Genomic DNA, 16,976 nt, shown 5'->3' with positions numbered 1-16,976 from the left:
TGTACATTAGCCAATGTTTGTGAGTAATAGTGAAAACTATTATCAAGTACTCTAGGTTTAGTATGTGTACCTTATCCACTTTCACTAGTCTGGGGAGCAGTCATGGCACTGCCAACTTTGTTTAAGATGGTGCCTAATGAGGTTTTTAAAGGAGGCTTTGGACGATGTGTTTTGTATGCTAGTGGGGAGAGAGTTCCAGCCTTTTAGCAGTGTGATGTTGTACTAGGATTTTGAGGGTAGGACACTTATTGGGGATGTAATAGATAGAATGACAGAGGCAGAGCTGATTGTAGGTTAAGAGGTTGGGCAGTTCAAGCCAGTGGAGCTGTCTCAAAGCAGTACAGTTTGTTTGTTTGTGTCTTTTGGCCTTTCCCGGTTAGGGGTTGCCACAGCGGAACTCTGGTCCGCTAATGATCGGCAGTAGATTTTTACGTGCCGAGTTGCCAGCCCTGACGCACAACCTTCAACGAAGGTACACCCATTCACGCAGTCTCCATACAGAAGATGCTCTAGCTGAGAATTGAAGATGACAATGTCATACTGTGAGGCGACAACGCTACCGCAGCACCACCACCGCAGCTCTCAAAGCAGTACAGTGATGAGTTCTATATGAGCAATTTGCAGCAAAGTGAGCAATTCGGTTATAGCAGGCTTCCGTTTTGTTTAGTTCAGTTTTGTTGAGATTAGTCCAAATGGGAGATGCATAGAGTAGGATGGATAGAAGTTGGGAGCGAGCAATGGCTGATCTTGTGTTGTTAGTAAGAAATGGTTTGATACCGTAGAGTGATCCCAGTTTGGCATGTACTTTTTTAATAGTTAAGTTGAGATGACTATCAAATTTTAGGTGGGAGACTATGGTTATTCCCAATAGCTTAGCCTGTGCCACTGGAGTGATTGGAGTAGCATTTGTGGAGTAGATAGTGAATTGACTGTTATCAGTGTTTTTGTTAGAACTGGTTATAATCATAAGCTGAGTTTTCTTTGGATTGAGGATAAGTTGGGCTTTGGTAAGGTAGTTTTCAATGGCAGAAAATGCTAGTTCAGTTGTTTACAGGAGGATGGGAATGTTTTGTGCAGCACAGATTAAGATAGTATCATCAGCATACTGAATGATAGATGCATGCTGTGTGGTGGTATGGAGGTCATTTGTGAAAACTGTGAATAGTAGTGGTCCTACGATCGAACCCTGTGGGACTCCTATCGTTATGGGTAGCTGTGGAGAGAGAATTTTCCCATTTCACAGCTTGGTACCTGTCAGTTAAGTAGCTTTGGAACCAGGTAAGAGTGGAATTTGATAGGTGATATTGGTTTAGTTTGTTTAGCAGGATTTGGTGCGAGACTGTGCCAAATGCTTTGGACATACTGAAAAAGAGTTGACACCTGCAGGTCTTCATTTTTGAGATGGTTTACTGTGTCTGTGAAGCAGAGGAGGGCTGTAGTACTATGGGCATGTCTGAAACCATGTTGAGTAGGTGACAGGATGTTGCTGTCTAGGAGATATTTTAGCACCTGGGTATGGAAGCATTTTTCTAGGATTTTTCTACTGAGATCCCATTTACTAGAGAGTAATGCCTTTTGAGCATTCCTTGACTTGATCTCACCAAGGATACGAATAAAGACAGAAATTTTGATTTCCTGTTAAAATCATGGCAACAGCCTACCATGTCAAATCTTCATGAATGGATAATTGAACTCAAAAACTCTGATTTCCATTAACAAGAGTAAATAGCAACAGTTTCCTTCTTCTGTACCAAATAACAAGAATAAGAGTATAATTTCATCTCTTACTGAAAATCCGAGACTGTGAATTAATATGTTTAAGGGCAGGTTTCAGGGAGTGGGATAGTATTTTATTTATTTATTTTACATTTGTTTGCAAGGAAAGTCCGACTGGAACAAGGTCCATTTACAGTATAGGCCCGGGGAGAAAAGCTCTATAACATAATGGTACAAATACAACAAATGACAAAAAAATTTCTGTACAGAGGCATATATACAATCAGAGCTCCATGTCTTTATATGACAACACAATCCATGAATGACAGAAAATTGCTATACAGTGGCATATATACAGTCTAGGAGATTTTACATACCTTAGTTTGATTTGAGCAAGCTTGGTATAGAGATAACAAAACTTTGAATTCACTATTGGTAGTACAAAGCATAAAAATGAAGGAATGGAATCTGGAAAATAATGCTATTCAGGAGATATGTCATAGCGTGAGAAATAGTTTGTAGGATAGTAATTCTTGATAGGGAGTACTTGAGTAGTATAGAATAGCTGAGGTAAGCAGTGTGGAGATGAGGTGTGGCAAGTTAGGAGGAAAGCAGAAAAGATTTTATGTGATACAGGGACAGAGCCATGATTGTAAGAAGTGTGACTTTAGTGATGTCTTGAAAAGTGAGATGGATGGTGCAGAGGAGATACTTTGGGGGAAGTTATTCCATTCCCTAGCAATGGTGTGAGAGAACAGGCTTTTCCCTGCAGTGTTATTGGCTTTGGTTATGCAGAGCAGGTTTTTGTTGGATTAGCGTAGAGGGCAATTTGCAGAATATTGGTTTAGAAGTTGGTTAGGGCTGGGGTTTTCAGAGGGTTCCTTATTATGTTGAAGGTGAGGACTAATTGGTGATAGCTAATTAGCTGAGGGAGTTCTAACTACTGTAGTTGCTTCAGGGCAAGACAGTGATGACTTCTAAAATAGAGTTGTTAGCGAATTTTGCAATTGTATTGTAACATGACTCTAGTTTGTTTAGGTCTGTTTTCCTGATATGAATTAGGATTGGTGATGCATACATTAGGGTAGATAAGAGGTGGGTTTGGGCTAAGGAGATTCTAGCTTGGTCCGATAGGAACTGTTTGTGTTTGTATATGGTTCCTAGTTTCTTATGTACCTTTGTGATGGTTTGTGAGATATGGACACGGGTTGGGAGGGTGGCCTAATGGTTAAGGTGTTTGCCTTACAAACACAAGATGCAGGATTTGAGTCTCACAAGGGATAACTGGCTAGGCTTAAAATGGCTCGCAAGGGCAGTTAGCTTAGTACTAATCTATGAACCTATGAACATTAAAGTTTAGATTGTTATCTATTTCAACCACGAGCAACTTAGTGTGAGGGGAGGGGGAGATTGTGGTCCCATTTTTGGAGGTGATAGTGAAGGTAGTAAGGGTATCTCTTTGCTATATATCATCAGTGATGGATCAGCAATTTCTTAGCATGTCTAACCATGCAACTTATTAATCAAAATATACAATATTGTCTCTTTGTATTTGAACATTTCTTCCCTTTTCTCACACTTTCCATGTAATGTAAGAGCTTCCATTTTTCTGTTAATCCCTTTTTGGTGATGTTGTCTTGTTTCCCTTTATGGCATATAAGATTAGTAAACCGTATTAAATGGAAACAATGGGGGAACCTAATAAATTGTGTCTGAAGGTGATATAAATGACATTTTAAAGTTGCATAAATACGGGGATGCTAAACTTACAAGAAGATAATATTTAAAAATAAATGTTTTCTGAGGTATTCTTTATTAAGATACAATTGTACGAACTCAGCACAGCAGTATAAGGCCATTTCACATCAAATTGTTTTTTTTTTGTGTATCATATACATTATATACTTTTGTATAAAAGACATGTTAGTATTTTAATTAAGAAAAATGTTTAAGTGTTTGTAAATTTTGGTAGAGTTTTGCATTATTTTAGCTACAGATGAGTTGTGTATGTATGTGCGTGTGTGTGTGTGTGTGTGTGTGTATATATATATATGTATATATATACATACATATATATATATATATGTATATATATATACATACATATATATATATATATATATATATATATATATATATATATATATATATATATATATATATATATATATATATATACACATATATATATATATGTGTGTGTGTGTGTGTATGTGTGTATACACACACACACACACACACACACACACACACACACACACACACACACACACACACACACACACAAAATGCTTTGTAAAAAAATACTTTGAATATGTTTTTTCAACGTCTTTTTCTTGTTTCTGCCAATGAATTAACCCAGCCTTGACTATAATTTGTTTGTGTGTGTGTGTATGTGTGTGTGTGTGTGTGTGTGTGTGTGTGTGTGGCTCTTGATTGTACAGTAACAAAAGGACTTTAATCATCCCTCAGACTAGCAATCCGGACTCCACTAACTATAGACAAGCTTCACTCTTGTTTGGGTTTATCCATATATCATAACTTGTGAGTCTAATGATGGCTTGAAACACCCAGGTTTCTTATCTAATGATGTTCCACCAGTAACTCACAAATTTAAGATTATAGGAATTGCTTGTGGCCTTGGTAAAAAGTTATCCTCCCACTCTAAGCCCAAAATGTTTATACTGTGACCTGGTAATCCTCAAAACATCCTAGTAATAGGTAACTCTATTGTGTTTAAAGCAGACACATACTTCATTTGCCTTTGTTTGGAATTTGCAACAGTATCATATCATCCTGGGGCCAAAACTAAGGACATATTAACTAATAGGTTAAAATGAATGAACAGTAATTGTTATATGGTCACTGCCCTTGCAGAAGTGAACAATCTGAGATGGTGCTCCCTCTTGCATATGCAACATCATATGGATACATTATTGAATAGCATAGAAAGCATAAGAAATAAATCTACATAGGAAAATCCTCTCAGCAGCCCATATGGTACCTATATTTGAATGTAATTATTGGCATTCATTGAATGGCTAAAGACATGATTTCACAGAAAAAAAAGATTTGGTGCCTGCCATCTTATGTGAACAGCTTTGCACTCAATGGAATGTACCTCTCTCACTAGGGAGTACAGGTATCATCAGGAAATTTTCCATTCCAACAATGTCTTTTTGAAACTCCTCTGTTTGGAGGAGTGTGATATTTGTACCATTATTGAAACTGGATTTAAAGATCAAAAATTTATATCAAAAGTTCTTGTACATGTGCTTTCCAAAATGGCTGCACACTCAATAGTTTAATTTAAGCTCTCCCAGTATAAAAAAAGAAACTGATAGATAAGGGCAGTAATTCTGCCTATTTTAGCAAAATTCAATTACTGGCTAGTAAGCACACTGCCTGAAAGCCAGCAAAGAAGAAATTTATAGAGTCAGAAAGAAAATCAACTAGAAAAGCTGAAGGGAAAGCAATGACTGGGAAGTATCCTGCAACTGTTTATCAAAAAAAAGTTAAAGCTCCGGTTTTGGTATAAGAAATGGTTTTCAGTAAAAAAAAAAAATAAAAAAAAGTTGTATGTCCTCAGAGTTGATTAAATAAATGAAAACTTGAAAGTGTATATCAACTCAAATAACAAAAGGCTGGAAAAATGGTAGAAGCTTTAAACAGCTATTCAGATGAGATGATAAAACTGCAAAAATCTGAGGTCGAAATGAAGAAAAGACTAGTTGAGTATGAGACTGCTCAAGAACAGCTGTTTCAAGAAATGGTAGCATGAGAGGACAGACGGTGCAGACAAAAATGGAGATTTCCTGCTGTATCAGAGGAATTGGAAAGAACAGACTATTAATTTTATGAAAGTACAACTAAGTAACTGGGGTGGTATTCCACAGCAGAATTTGTTAATTGAAAGGGCATATCATGTGTATGCTCCACACCTGGCCATGAGAAAGCAGCCAAGACATGTCTTAGTAAGGATGCAATCATACCAGCAGAAAGAGTTGGTCCTGACAAAACTGTGGCAGAAGGGCAAAATATTTAAAATTGGAGGCAGTAGAACATTTGTGGAACATGATTATATACTGTACACCAGGCAGAAGTGAAGCAAATTTATCCCAGCAATCAGGGAATGTTGAAAGGCAGGTGTGAGATTTAAGATGCTGTATACAGGTGTCCTCAGAATATTTTTTACTGGAGGATCAAAGTAATTTTTGATGCAGAACAGGCTAAGGGGGAAATGCAAAAGCTTATCCAATAAGGGATGAGCCATGAAACAGAAAAGGACTCTGGTAACTGAAAAAAAGCCAGATTCATTGTCATAATTACTTTTGGGCATGCCCCAAACAAATTGTATTTCGAATTAGGTGTTATAGCAGATGAAGTAGAATTATGAACTGTGGCACTAGATTTATTATTGTTATCAGTTCCTTCTTCTGTATTAGCTGTGTGCAGTTACCAGCCAAAGTGAGAATGAGGCAAGCAGCGAGATCCAACAGCAGAGGGTGCCAGAAGTGGAAGCACTCAACAAAGAGAGTGCAGAATGCTCAGAAGTCCAGGAGATAAACAATCTGGTTTACAGCTTATCGGCTTTCCCGATGAAGCAAGAGGAACTTTCTGTACTTAGCAAGGGACTCACTTTTGTCCCTGCTGCACCTTCAAACGTGAGTGAAGTCTTGTTAGATGTCAGACTATTTGCAAGCAGTGTTGCTTTAGGGTTAATGTTTGGTAATGTCAGCAATGCTGTGACTATGGAGATTAGAAAACCCATTACTTTTTCTCCTCCACTGCCACCCCACATTAATACCTTTGTGAAGCTATGTGAAAGTGAATTATGTGCAATGTTACATCCTGCAAGGAAAAGGAACTTTCACAATTTAAATGCCTTAGAGCATCAGGCTCTTATTAATTTAAAGAATAACCAGGATATCAACATCATGCCTGCCAACAAAGGAGGGTCTATAGTTGTCATGAACAGTAGTGATTATTTAAATAGTATGTTGTTAATGCTTGAAGATGATACTATTTATTGTAAAATTGATAGAATGAGGGTATGCAATATAATTTCATATGTATATGATGTATTATATGAACTTCTGATGAATAGATCTATTGATTCAACTGTATATGATGCTTTATATGTTGAGTGTCCCCATATACCCACTATTAAAGGGCTATCTAAGATGCATAAGGACATGGTAAACCCTCCTATGTGCCCTGTTATTGGTGGAGAGAAGTGGGTTACTCAGTCTAGTTCAACACTCATAGAGAAACGACTAAAGAGAGTGTTGCATTTATTTCCTCATATTTTGAAGGACATGAAACAGTTTTTACATGATTTATATTACGTCACAAGTAACAGAGTTAATGCTAAATTATTAATGGTAATGCTAGATATTAAGAGTTTGTTCACCTGCATACCAAATGATTATGGATTAGATGCAATTAGACATGTTTTAACTAACAAAAGTGATTTCTCAGCTATGGCTATAAACACTGCTTGTCTTCTATTAGATCTTGTATTGAACAATAATGTTTTCATGTTTCAAGAGCATATTTCTTTACAGTGCTAGGGGGTAGCCATGGGCACCCCCTGCGCAAACACATATGCAAATTTGGTGCTCAGTAAATGGGAGGATGACAATATATTTTCTAGAACAGATCTTGTTGAAAAGTTGATTTTTTTATCGTCATTTTGTGGATAATGTTTTTATTTTATGGAATGGGACTCAGGAAGAAGTGGATTAATTTGTAACTCACTTCAATTCCACTACTAAGTTTTTAAAATTCACCACGACTAGTTTAGAATCTAAAGTAGACTTTTTAGATGTAACAATTGGCCTTGATAATGCAGGCAGTATACAGTATATACAACCTTGCACTGCAAAGAATGTTGGAAGAATAATCTGTTAGACAGTGATAGTATGCATCCTAGGCATATCTATCCAAATATTGTCAAAGGACAGTTTGCCCGAGCATCTAGGCTAAATACGCATGATAATAGATTTAAAGATACTTTGGATAGCATGACAGAGAATTTCATAGTGAGAGGCTACAAAAGGGATATGATACAAGCACATAGCAAATCCATAATGGATGGGAGAAACAGTGACAGATACAAGCCTTATTATTCCTCTGACTATGCTAATGTAACTAGTGACACAGTGAGATCTGGGCACAGACCAGATAGATTTAGATCTGGTCTTAGTTATACTAGTGATGTCAACATAATATGTAATGTGATATGTAGAAATTGGAAATTCCTTGTTACAGATGAGAAGACCAAGAATTTATTAAGTGAATTCCCTAAGATTTCCTACAGGAATGCTCCTAACTTAAAAAGACAACTATGTGGGAAGACATCTAGAAGGGGAGGTCCACCTTTATCTGACAGGAAAGGCACATTCCCCTGTAGAGGTTGTCGTGCTTGTGCATTCATCTGCAAGACACAGTCTTTCACACACCCCAAGTAAGATTTTAACTTTACACCTAGAGTGTATGCTGACTGTAAAACTGAGAATGTAGTCTACCTGGTGACATGTGACTCGTGTCCCAGTCTCTATGTTGGAAAGACTAACAAGAAATTAAACAATAAGATAAGCCATCTCTATGACATAAAGAAGAAGAAGAATAGTAAGAATAAATTAGCAAAACACATAATGGAACATATTGGACACAGTTTTTCCTTTAAAGTATTGCAATGTTTACACATCAATGGGAGGGGGGTGATATAACAAGACACACTGAAAGGACAGAACTGCCTTGGATTTTGAGACTACAGGCAAATAGCTTTCCAGGTTTAAATGGTTCTGTCCCTGTTAAACCAGCCCTAGCAGGGAGGAAACTGTTAACTTAATGCAATTTGGCTGCTTATGTGCCTGCTGCTTCATTGGCTGTCTCACTGATTATCTTCCTGTGTTTCAATATATATGTGTACATTTTAATCATTTTTTTAGATTTGATGAAGCATTGTGTTGGAACGCGAAAGCGCTTATCTCCTTTGTTTTATTATTAAATTTATGCTTTCAGCTGTGGTGGTCTTGCTGCTTGTATTTTTTGATTTTATTGTATGCTGTGCAGTTTTGACCTTTGAAGATGCTTGGGCTTCTTTAGTTCTGCAAGACTTTTGCATAGGTGAATGTTTGGATTCATTCCTTTGGCTTAATCTAATGACATTTTTTTTTTTTTGTGAGTGCAAGTTGGTTTAAACAAAATATAGAGACTGCAATGTAATTAATAGCATTTTTAAGCAAATAAATGCTCAATGCCAGTTGAGAAATCTGGAGCTGAGGGCAGCTCTATATTTTGTTTGTATGTTTCTGCAGAAACAATCTGGCAAAAGGTGAAGGCAATAAACTGAGAGGTCTTCACATTGTTTACTGAGAGAAATGTAAAACTAAAAGGTTCAAGGGAAAAAAGGTAAATAAAAATAAAGTTTCAAATTACTGAAAGTGAATAAGAGATAGTAGCTTTTCTGGTAGCTAAACACTCAAATGCATTCACTAGAACAAATGCATAATTTAGTTTTATTTAAAGAAAGCCAGTGCACTTTTTTAAGGCAAAAAGTTAATGTCTGATAAAGTTAACATTGACTGAAAGCATACAAGTTATTTTTCATATCTGGAAAGGAAATAAAGATAACACAAGAACAGACAGCAATTAGTGTAAGTAGGAACACAGGCTGTAACATATGTCTTAGCTTGGATAGCCTTTATTTTAGTTTAATTAATGCTTGCATGTCCTACTGTTGATTTGGGACAATTGTTCTATCAGAAGGGTTAAACTTCATTATTTGAAGGTGTATATTGCTTTGCTTGTTTGTTTTAAGTTAATAAGTTATGGGGGTGTCCTGGGGGTGTGTTTGTTTGTTTTATTTTGAGGGTTTTCATTAAAACAAGAAGTCTTGTAAAATATGACATAGGTTCAAATGGAGATGACAAGAAAAACTGTATAAAGGATCAACCTGCCAAATATTAGTGGGTGCATATAATACAAAAGCTGGATATAGACATTAAAAAAGCTGGCATATATATAAGTGGGAATAATAACCTCTTATCATAATGGCTATACTAAGAATATTATTTTGGAATGTGAATGGTCTCACATGTATAGAGAAAAAGGTAAGAGTATTGAATTATATGAAGAAATGTAGAGTGCAAATAGCACTGCTACTGGATACACAATTTGAAAGAAGTGAGCATGTGAATTTGATAAAGAAAGGATTTCACTATGGATATTCAACACAATATCAGTGGCAAAGGAAAAGGGGAGTGTTTATGCTAATTGCTAGAGGAGCTCCAACAGTGATAGAAGAGGGAAAAACATAGTACTAGTAGATTTGCGGTACTAAGGCGCTACTGGCAAGGGAGGAGGATTATTCTGGCATTAATTTATATTCCATCTAAAACTGTTGTTATGGAACTTAAGAAAAATTTTTGAGAAATAATCAGCTTTCAGCAGGGAATATTACTTATAGGTGGGGACTGGAACTTGATTTGCAATAGTGAAGATGTACCTGGGTGACATAGAAGGGAAAATATAACAAAAGAGGGTATATTTCTGTAGAAATTTATGACATTTGATATGGAAAAGTGAATTCATTTGTAGGAACTCAGAATGTACACATTTTTCCCCAAGGTACAATAACTGAGCTCTACTTGACAGAAATTATAATTCATGGGAACATGTGCATTTAGTTGAAAGCCTCAACATGCACCCAGCAACTACTTCAGACCATGTGCCAATAACGACTAAGATAAAAATGCAGAGTAATGAAATACAAATGAGACATTGGTGCTTCTCCACCTACATGTTAAAAAGAGAGAATGTAAGGAATGGGCAATGGAAATTATTCAATGGTTATTAGGGGAAGATAGAAATTTTCTCAGAAGTTATAGCTAGTGAGTGGGGTAAAATGAAAGTGCAGTTTAAAAATAGAGTAGAAATAAAATACACACAAATGTAGAATTGTAAAAAGAAAATGAGGGGGTATCTAGATGATATGCATTAGTTTAGAAAGATTGCTGTTAAGAAACTGTTTTTGAAAATACCTCCAGGGACACAAAAACCTTTAGTACAATGACTTAGGCAACAGAAAGTCAAAGTGTTGTTACTAAAATTAGGGAGGCCTATAACAAGAAAAATAACAAGAGCCCCTGTAGAGGTATTAAATATATTTTGGTAATTTTAGGAAAATTTCTATAAAGCAATTTGGAAATCAAGAAAAAGCACAAATGGAAATATTTATGGAAGACTTAGGTATGCCAAGGTTAGATGTAGATGAGGCTCAACAATTAACAGTTAGTATAGGAGGAGATGAGATGAGATGAAAATGGTGATGTATAATCAATCTTCAGGAAAGCCTCCAGGAATAGATGGTATTCCTATGGAAGTTTGGAAGCTATGAGGAAAGAATGTGATAAGGATCTGAAAAGTTTTGTTTGGAAGTGTTTTGGGGGTAGGAAAAGTGTCAGCATCCTAGAAGAATGTTGTGGTGACTGTAATGCATAGGGATGGTAAAGGCCAATCAGACCCAGCTTTATATAAGCTCATTTCAATTTTTGGTCATGATTGTAAAGTGCTTTCATCTGTTCTAGCTAAAGGAATAGCAAAAGTGTTGCCAAAATTGATGCATACATACATGCAAATATTTTAAACAAGGGTATTAATTCCCTTCTAGCCTCATGTAATTTGGTAGTGTATTCCATGCATTAGCTGCTGTCTCGGATAACAAATTAGTAAATGTCTCATTCTTATAGAATTGTATATATAGGTTGTCTGATGATTCTCTAATACTTTTTGATAACCTCAAACATTCCCATAGATTGTTGTCTCTAAATACCCTATATACTTGAATACAGTATTTTCTTAAATATCTGTATGAGACACTGTGCAAATTCATATATTTTAGTCTTTCATAATAACTTAAAATTTCTCATCCATGGATGCCTTTGGTATAGTTCCACTGTACAGTTTCCAGTTTACTCATGTTTGTTTTCTTATAAACTAACAATGATTTCATCATTTCTGATTTCCTAGACTTTACAGATCTTTTTATATAACCTATAGTTCTATAACTATCATTAAACAATTGGTTGACATGATCAGAAAAACTCAAAGCTAGATTTACCCATATACCGAGGTCCTTAAATGAATTTACAGTTTCATCACTGTGTACTGTATTAAATATTCACCTTTCAGTTCAATGATAATCCAGAAAGAAGCAGAATGTAAGAAAACACTGCTGCTGTTGGTGGGTCTTGATGCAGAGAAAACATTCAACAGAGTAAGCTGGAATTTTATGAGTAGGACAATGGAAATATTTATATTCACTGATACAATAATAAGGTTAATTAGAATGATATATAAGGGATAGGAGGTACCAATTAAACTGGAAGGATTCCTCTCTGATATGTTGTGTCTGAACAGAGGTACCGGGTGGAGGTGTCCTCTTTCCACTTTGAAATTTGAGTTATAGTTAAAGCCACTGACAAAGAAAATAAGGGACTCAGAAATTCAAGGATGTAATTGGCAAGGTGATCAAGAAAAATTGGATTTATTTGCAGACAATATTATTTTGTGCCTTTTAAAAACAGAAAATGACATCTCAGTGTTGTGGAACATTCTGAGACAGTTTCAGCTCTTTTTGGGATATAACATTAATGAAGACAGATCAAAAACTACAGCTGTAAACCATGTACCCACACATGAATTGGTTCAGCAATACCCATATTTGTGGGTGTATGAGACAATGAAGTATTTAGCAGTATAGGTTAAATAGGATTCTGTTATGGCAGTTAAAGATATGTGGGAAGAGACTAAATAAAGGATAATGTGGAAGCTGAGAAAATGGAAGAGCTTGTTTGTGGGTATGGATGGCAAAATACAAGCACTGAGAATGTTTTTGATTCCTTTGGTTTTATATGTAGGTCAGTTATGTTTTTGTTGAGGATATTTTAGAGCTACACCAGCAGAGCTCATGTACATAGCACAAGTAGAAAGCTATAATTCAGGGTAGAAAAGGATAGTTGTGAAGCAGGGGTGAAATTCAAGAAATGGGAAAAGAGTTGGATTTTGGATGTTGATTCTTGAGGAGAGTGGCAAAATCTAGCCAGTATTGTATTCATGAAGAGGCAGAGAGTGTTCTGGGAACTGGGCCAACATAAGAATGGAGAGGAGAGTCTCTGCTGATGGAGATGACTGCAACTGGAGGTTCAGAGAATAGGCAGGGAGGGCTGTAGTTTGCTGGAGAGAACTGTCAGGAGAGCTAAGGTGCTGGGAGTGGATGACTGGAGTAGGAGGGATGGTGGAGTGGCATGAGGCCTGGAAGATGTTTGTACTGCAGGTGGAGACTGCCTTTCTTGTCAGGGATTGATGTCAGAGCATAGGCAGTGAGAAATTGATGATGGAGGCCTGGGTAGAAGACCTGCTCTGATGGAATGTTTGGTTGAGTCTGGAACAGAGGCTGCTGTAGAAGAAGAGATAATTTAGTAGGGTATATGGAATATTGTATGATGACTATGACAATCAATCAGGGGCAGTTGGACAGACTGGAAGGAGATATTGGATAAGGATTCTAAAGGAAACAATGGAAGGACATATGTATGGCTCTCAAATATTCAGAAAGTCTAGAAGATTTAGGATTTTTGCTTGGAAGTATTTGCATAGATATTTTTATACCTCAAGCAGACTCCAAAACATTTTTCATCAAGTAGATGGCAAATGTTGGAGGTGTGATGGAAAGAAAAGAGGTAAATGGGAATATAAGTTTTGGGAGACTAATACATTGGCAGGCTCTAACAATTCCCTACGTAGTAGTCTGTCAGAAATATTGCGTGAGTGAATGGGTGCAACTAAGGAAATGACTTTTTTGAGCTGGGATACCAGATCTGAATTGCCTAGACATAGTAAGACCTTGTTATGTTTACTTCTGGTGCCTGCCAAAAGAGCAATTACTAGAAAATGGAAATCAGAAGTCTAAACCAACTGTATTTGAAGTAGTGATTATTGTAACAGAGATACAAAAACCAGAAGTGAGATTTTCAGAAAAGGGTAGGAGCGAACTATATAGAAGAAAATGAAACAGAATAATGTTTTGGAGGAGTGAGGTTTAACGGAAAGGAGGACTTGATCAATTTATGTAATGTTGGATTGATGATAATTGTATAAAGAATATATGTGATGTATAATATTTGTAATTGTGAACATGTTAACATGGTTTGTATTCTTTTATTTAAATGTATATTTGTCCATGTCTCAAGTGATAATGCAATAAAGTTGTTAAAACAACTTATTGTTCATGCCTCCTTTCATTGGTATAGATCCATCAGGATAGGTGGTAATATATTAATAATTTGTAAAAGAATATCTAAAATTTAGAAGCCAAGAAAAAAAACACTCAGGACTGGAATTGTTCATACACTAATTAATATTAAATGCACTGCATCTACTGTACATTAGCCATATTGTCTGTAGGGCATGATGAATTACTGACTAAACTCTAAGATGTAAAAATAATTATAGTTTAAAATTTACGAGGATTTCACATATGTAAACATTGACTGGGCAAGCTATCCAGCATTAAATAGATATGATTAGATAGTAAATGCCTATATTTATCAAAATAGTTTGGAGTGAACTGTTTAACATCCATCTCAGGGCCAAATATCTTATATAACATATTCAAAAACACTAGCATTTTTCTTTTCCCCACCAATACTTATCACTTTTGTAATTAACACAATTCTCATTACCTTTATACTAAGAGTAGGATCAAACTCAAACTCAGTCATAGATGAATCATCCTTCCCAGATTTGTAGACTCTGCTAAGGATATTATCAAAGAGTTCTTTAATATTAACTTCTGCATCCATGGACACATATTGGTAAGACACAAATTATAAGGGTAAATCCAACAAAACTTTAGAAGAATCACAACATTAATAAAATATACAGAAAAAAGAGGAACTGCTTAGCTTTCAAAAATGATCCTGATCATAAACACAGATCTGGGTTAGATGTACTACAAAACATATTTACTTTTCTTCTCAAATCATGTAGATATAGTTATGAGCTCAGCAGGACACTCTTTAATTACATCAGAAAGCTGAAAGGGAACATTTATGAATGCAACGTATTATCAAATAAACAGTGAGAGATCACCCAGCCAGAGGATGTTGCAAATGTACTTCCAAAAAATGTTGTTCAAACTGCACCATAAGTAAAGGCACATTGGCACATTTCAGAGTGCTATAGAGGCAACACAACTTCAAGTAAGATAACCAGTGCCACATTTGAAATTAAAAGCAATGTTCCATGGGACAAGACAACATAAATGAATGATAAATTCATACAAACAATAAAGAAAACCTAATTAAATGCTTAGCATGTATGTTAAACATAGTATTGGCTTTCGTACATCTCTAACCTTTAGCAACAGGCTTTGATACTATTTCACAAAGGGGTCACAGCAGACTCAGACAAACAGCCAGATCAGTATTCTATGAAACATCATGGACAGAGTCATAATGAAGCATATTCCAAATGACACAGAAGATGTGTTTCTGTTAGATATGAAACCGTATGGATTTGTCAAGGGAAGCTCCTTCCTTCTGAATCCTGAAATTCTTTGTAGAAGTAACTGCAACACATGATGAAGGGCTGACTGCTTATCTTGACATTCAGCAAACACCTCCTGTCTCAGAATAGGAAAAATGCACCAGCACGACACTGTAGCACAATTCACAAAAAGTTTAATCCAAGAATAAAATAGTACACGTGTAGTTGAGCGCTTTCATCCACTAAGGACTTCTTCAGAACACTTATTATAACACTACTACTCCATTAAATACGTTAAAATTGTTTGAATTTGCATCACATGTCATTACATCATTAAAGATTTAAAGTGCAAATGCCTAAAATACATGAAAATTACGTAAAAATACATAAAAATTACATAAAAATTACATGAAGAATATCAGTGCATGTAAAGTGCCAGTGCATAAAGAGCTTCCATTGATGTAAAACTGAAGCATGATGCTTTTAGTTATAATATATGTATAAAACAGTCCCAATACTATTTGGGACACTTATTTATTATTATCCAATACAGGTTTTATGGAGACATGTTCATTGATGCCAGGGTACACAGAAGCATTTAATTTTACCTGCCATCTTACCTCCTTGTCACTCACTATTTTTTTAACGTCTCCTCCCCTCACATTAGATCTAACCAATTCAAGAATTCCAAATGTAAAGTTAGAACATTCCTTGCTAGATTTTAGATGTTTCCACAAAGCATTAGTTTCATCCTGCTTCTTGATGCTGTACTGATGATCGTAGATCCTATTGCGTAAGCACCTGGTGGTCTTCCCTACATAAAAATAGGGACAGTGGGTGCAAACAGCCAAATAAATCAGGTTTGTGGACCTACAGTTCCCTTTTTGAAAGTGAATTTTAGTTTTATTAAAATTCTGTAAAATTAAATCCTGTACTGCCGTTATATACTGGCACTGGGAACAGGTGCCACACTTTGTTGTTCCCCTCTTATTGTCAATTTTAGTCTGTTTTTTCTCCAATAAGAACTTTAAATTCAATCCATTCCTGTACACAAAACGGGGCGCACCTCCCACAATGTCCCAGATCCTTTTATCTGCTCTTAATACCTTCCAATTCCTCTGAATAATTCCTTTGATATACTTGCTGTGGGGTCCATATTGTATGATACAGGCTTTCCCAAACTTGTTCATCATGTCAGTACTACTTTCATAGTTATTCTTGGGGATAGTGTTAGATGAAACAAATAAAAGAGAATGTAACAAACTATTTGACAGTTTTGGTTTTTCGTTTATGCGATTTATTATGGAATCAAATGATTGTAGAATTTGCAAACTGCTAGATGAGCTAGAGCATTTAAATAATAGTATTACTACTGATTTGTTGTTCAGTGAATTTGAAACGCTGTATGAATCGCAATATAAATGGGTGTCAGGAATGTTAAATAAGCAGTTTGAACGTAAATGTAACAAACTCAAAAGGGATATGGAGCAGTACAAGAAAGGTGAAGCTTATAGATGGGACAAGATGGAGAATAATAATTATTACAATAACAAAAACAAAAACAAATTTAATGTTAAAAGGACCCAGTTCTTTCAGGAACACAGACACAATTTTGGGGACAAGGGGGACAATTATGTAGGTTACTCACACCACAACTACAGGAATAAACTTACAGATAGGAATTTTTTATGGGAAGAACAGGA

This window comes from Protopterus annectens, chromosome 2.part2 (assembly GCF_019279795.1).
Source record: "Protopterus annectens isolate FY-2018-M chromosome 2.part2, PAN1.0, whole genome shotgun sequence".
NCBI classification, from domain to species: Eukaryota; Metazoa; Chordata; order Ceratodontiformes; family Protopteridae; genus Protopterus; species Protopterus annectens.
Note: the sequence above shows the minus strand (reverse complement) of the source record.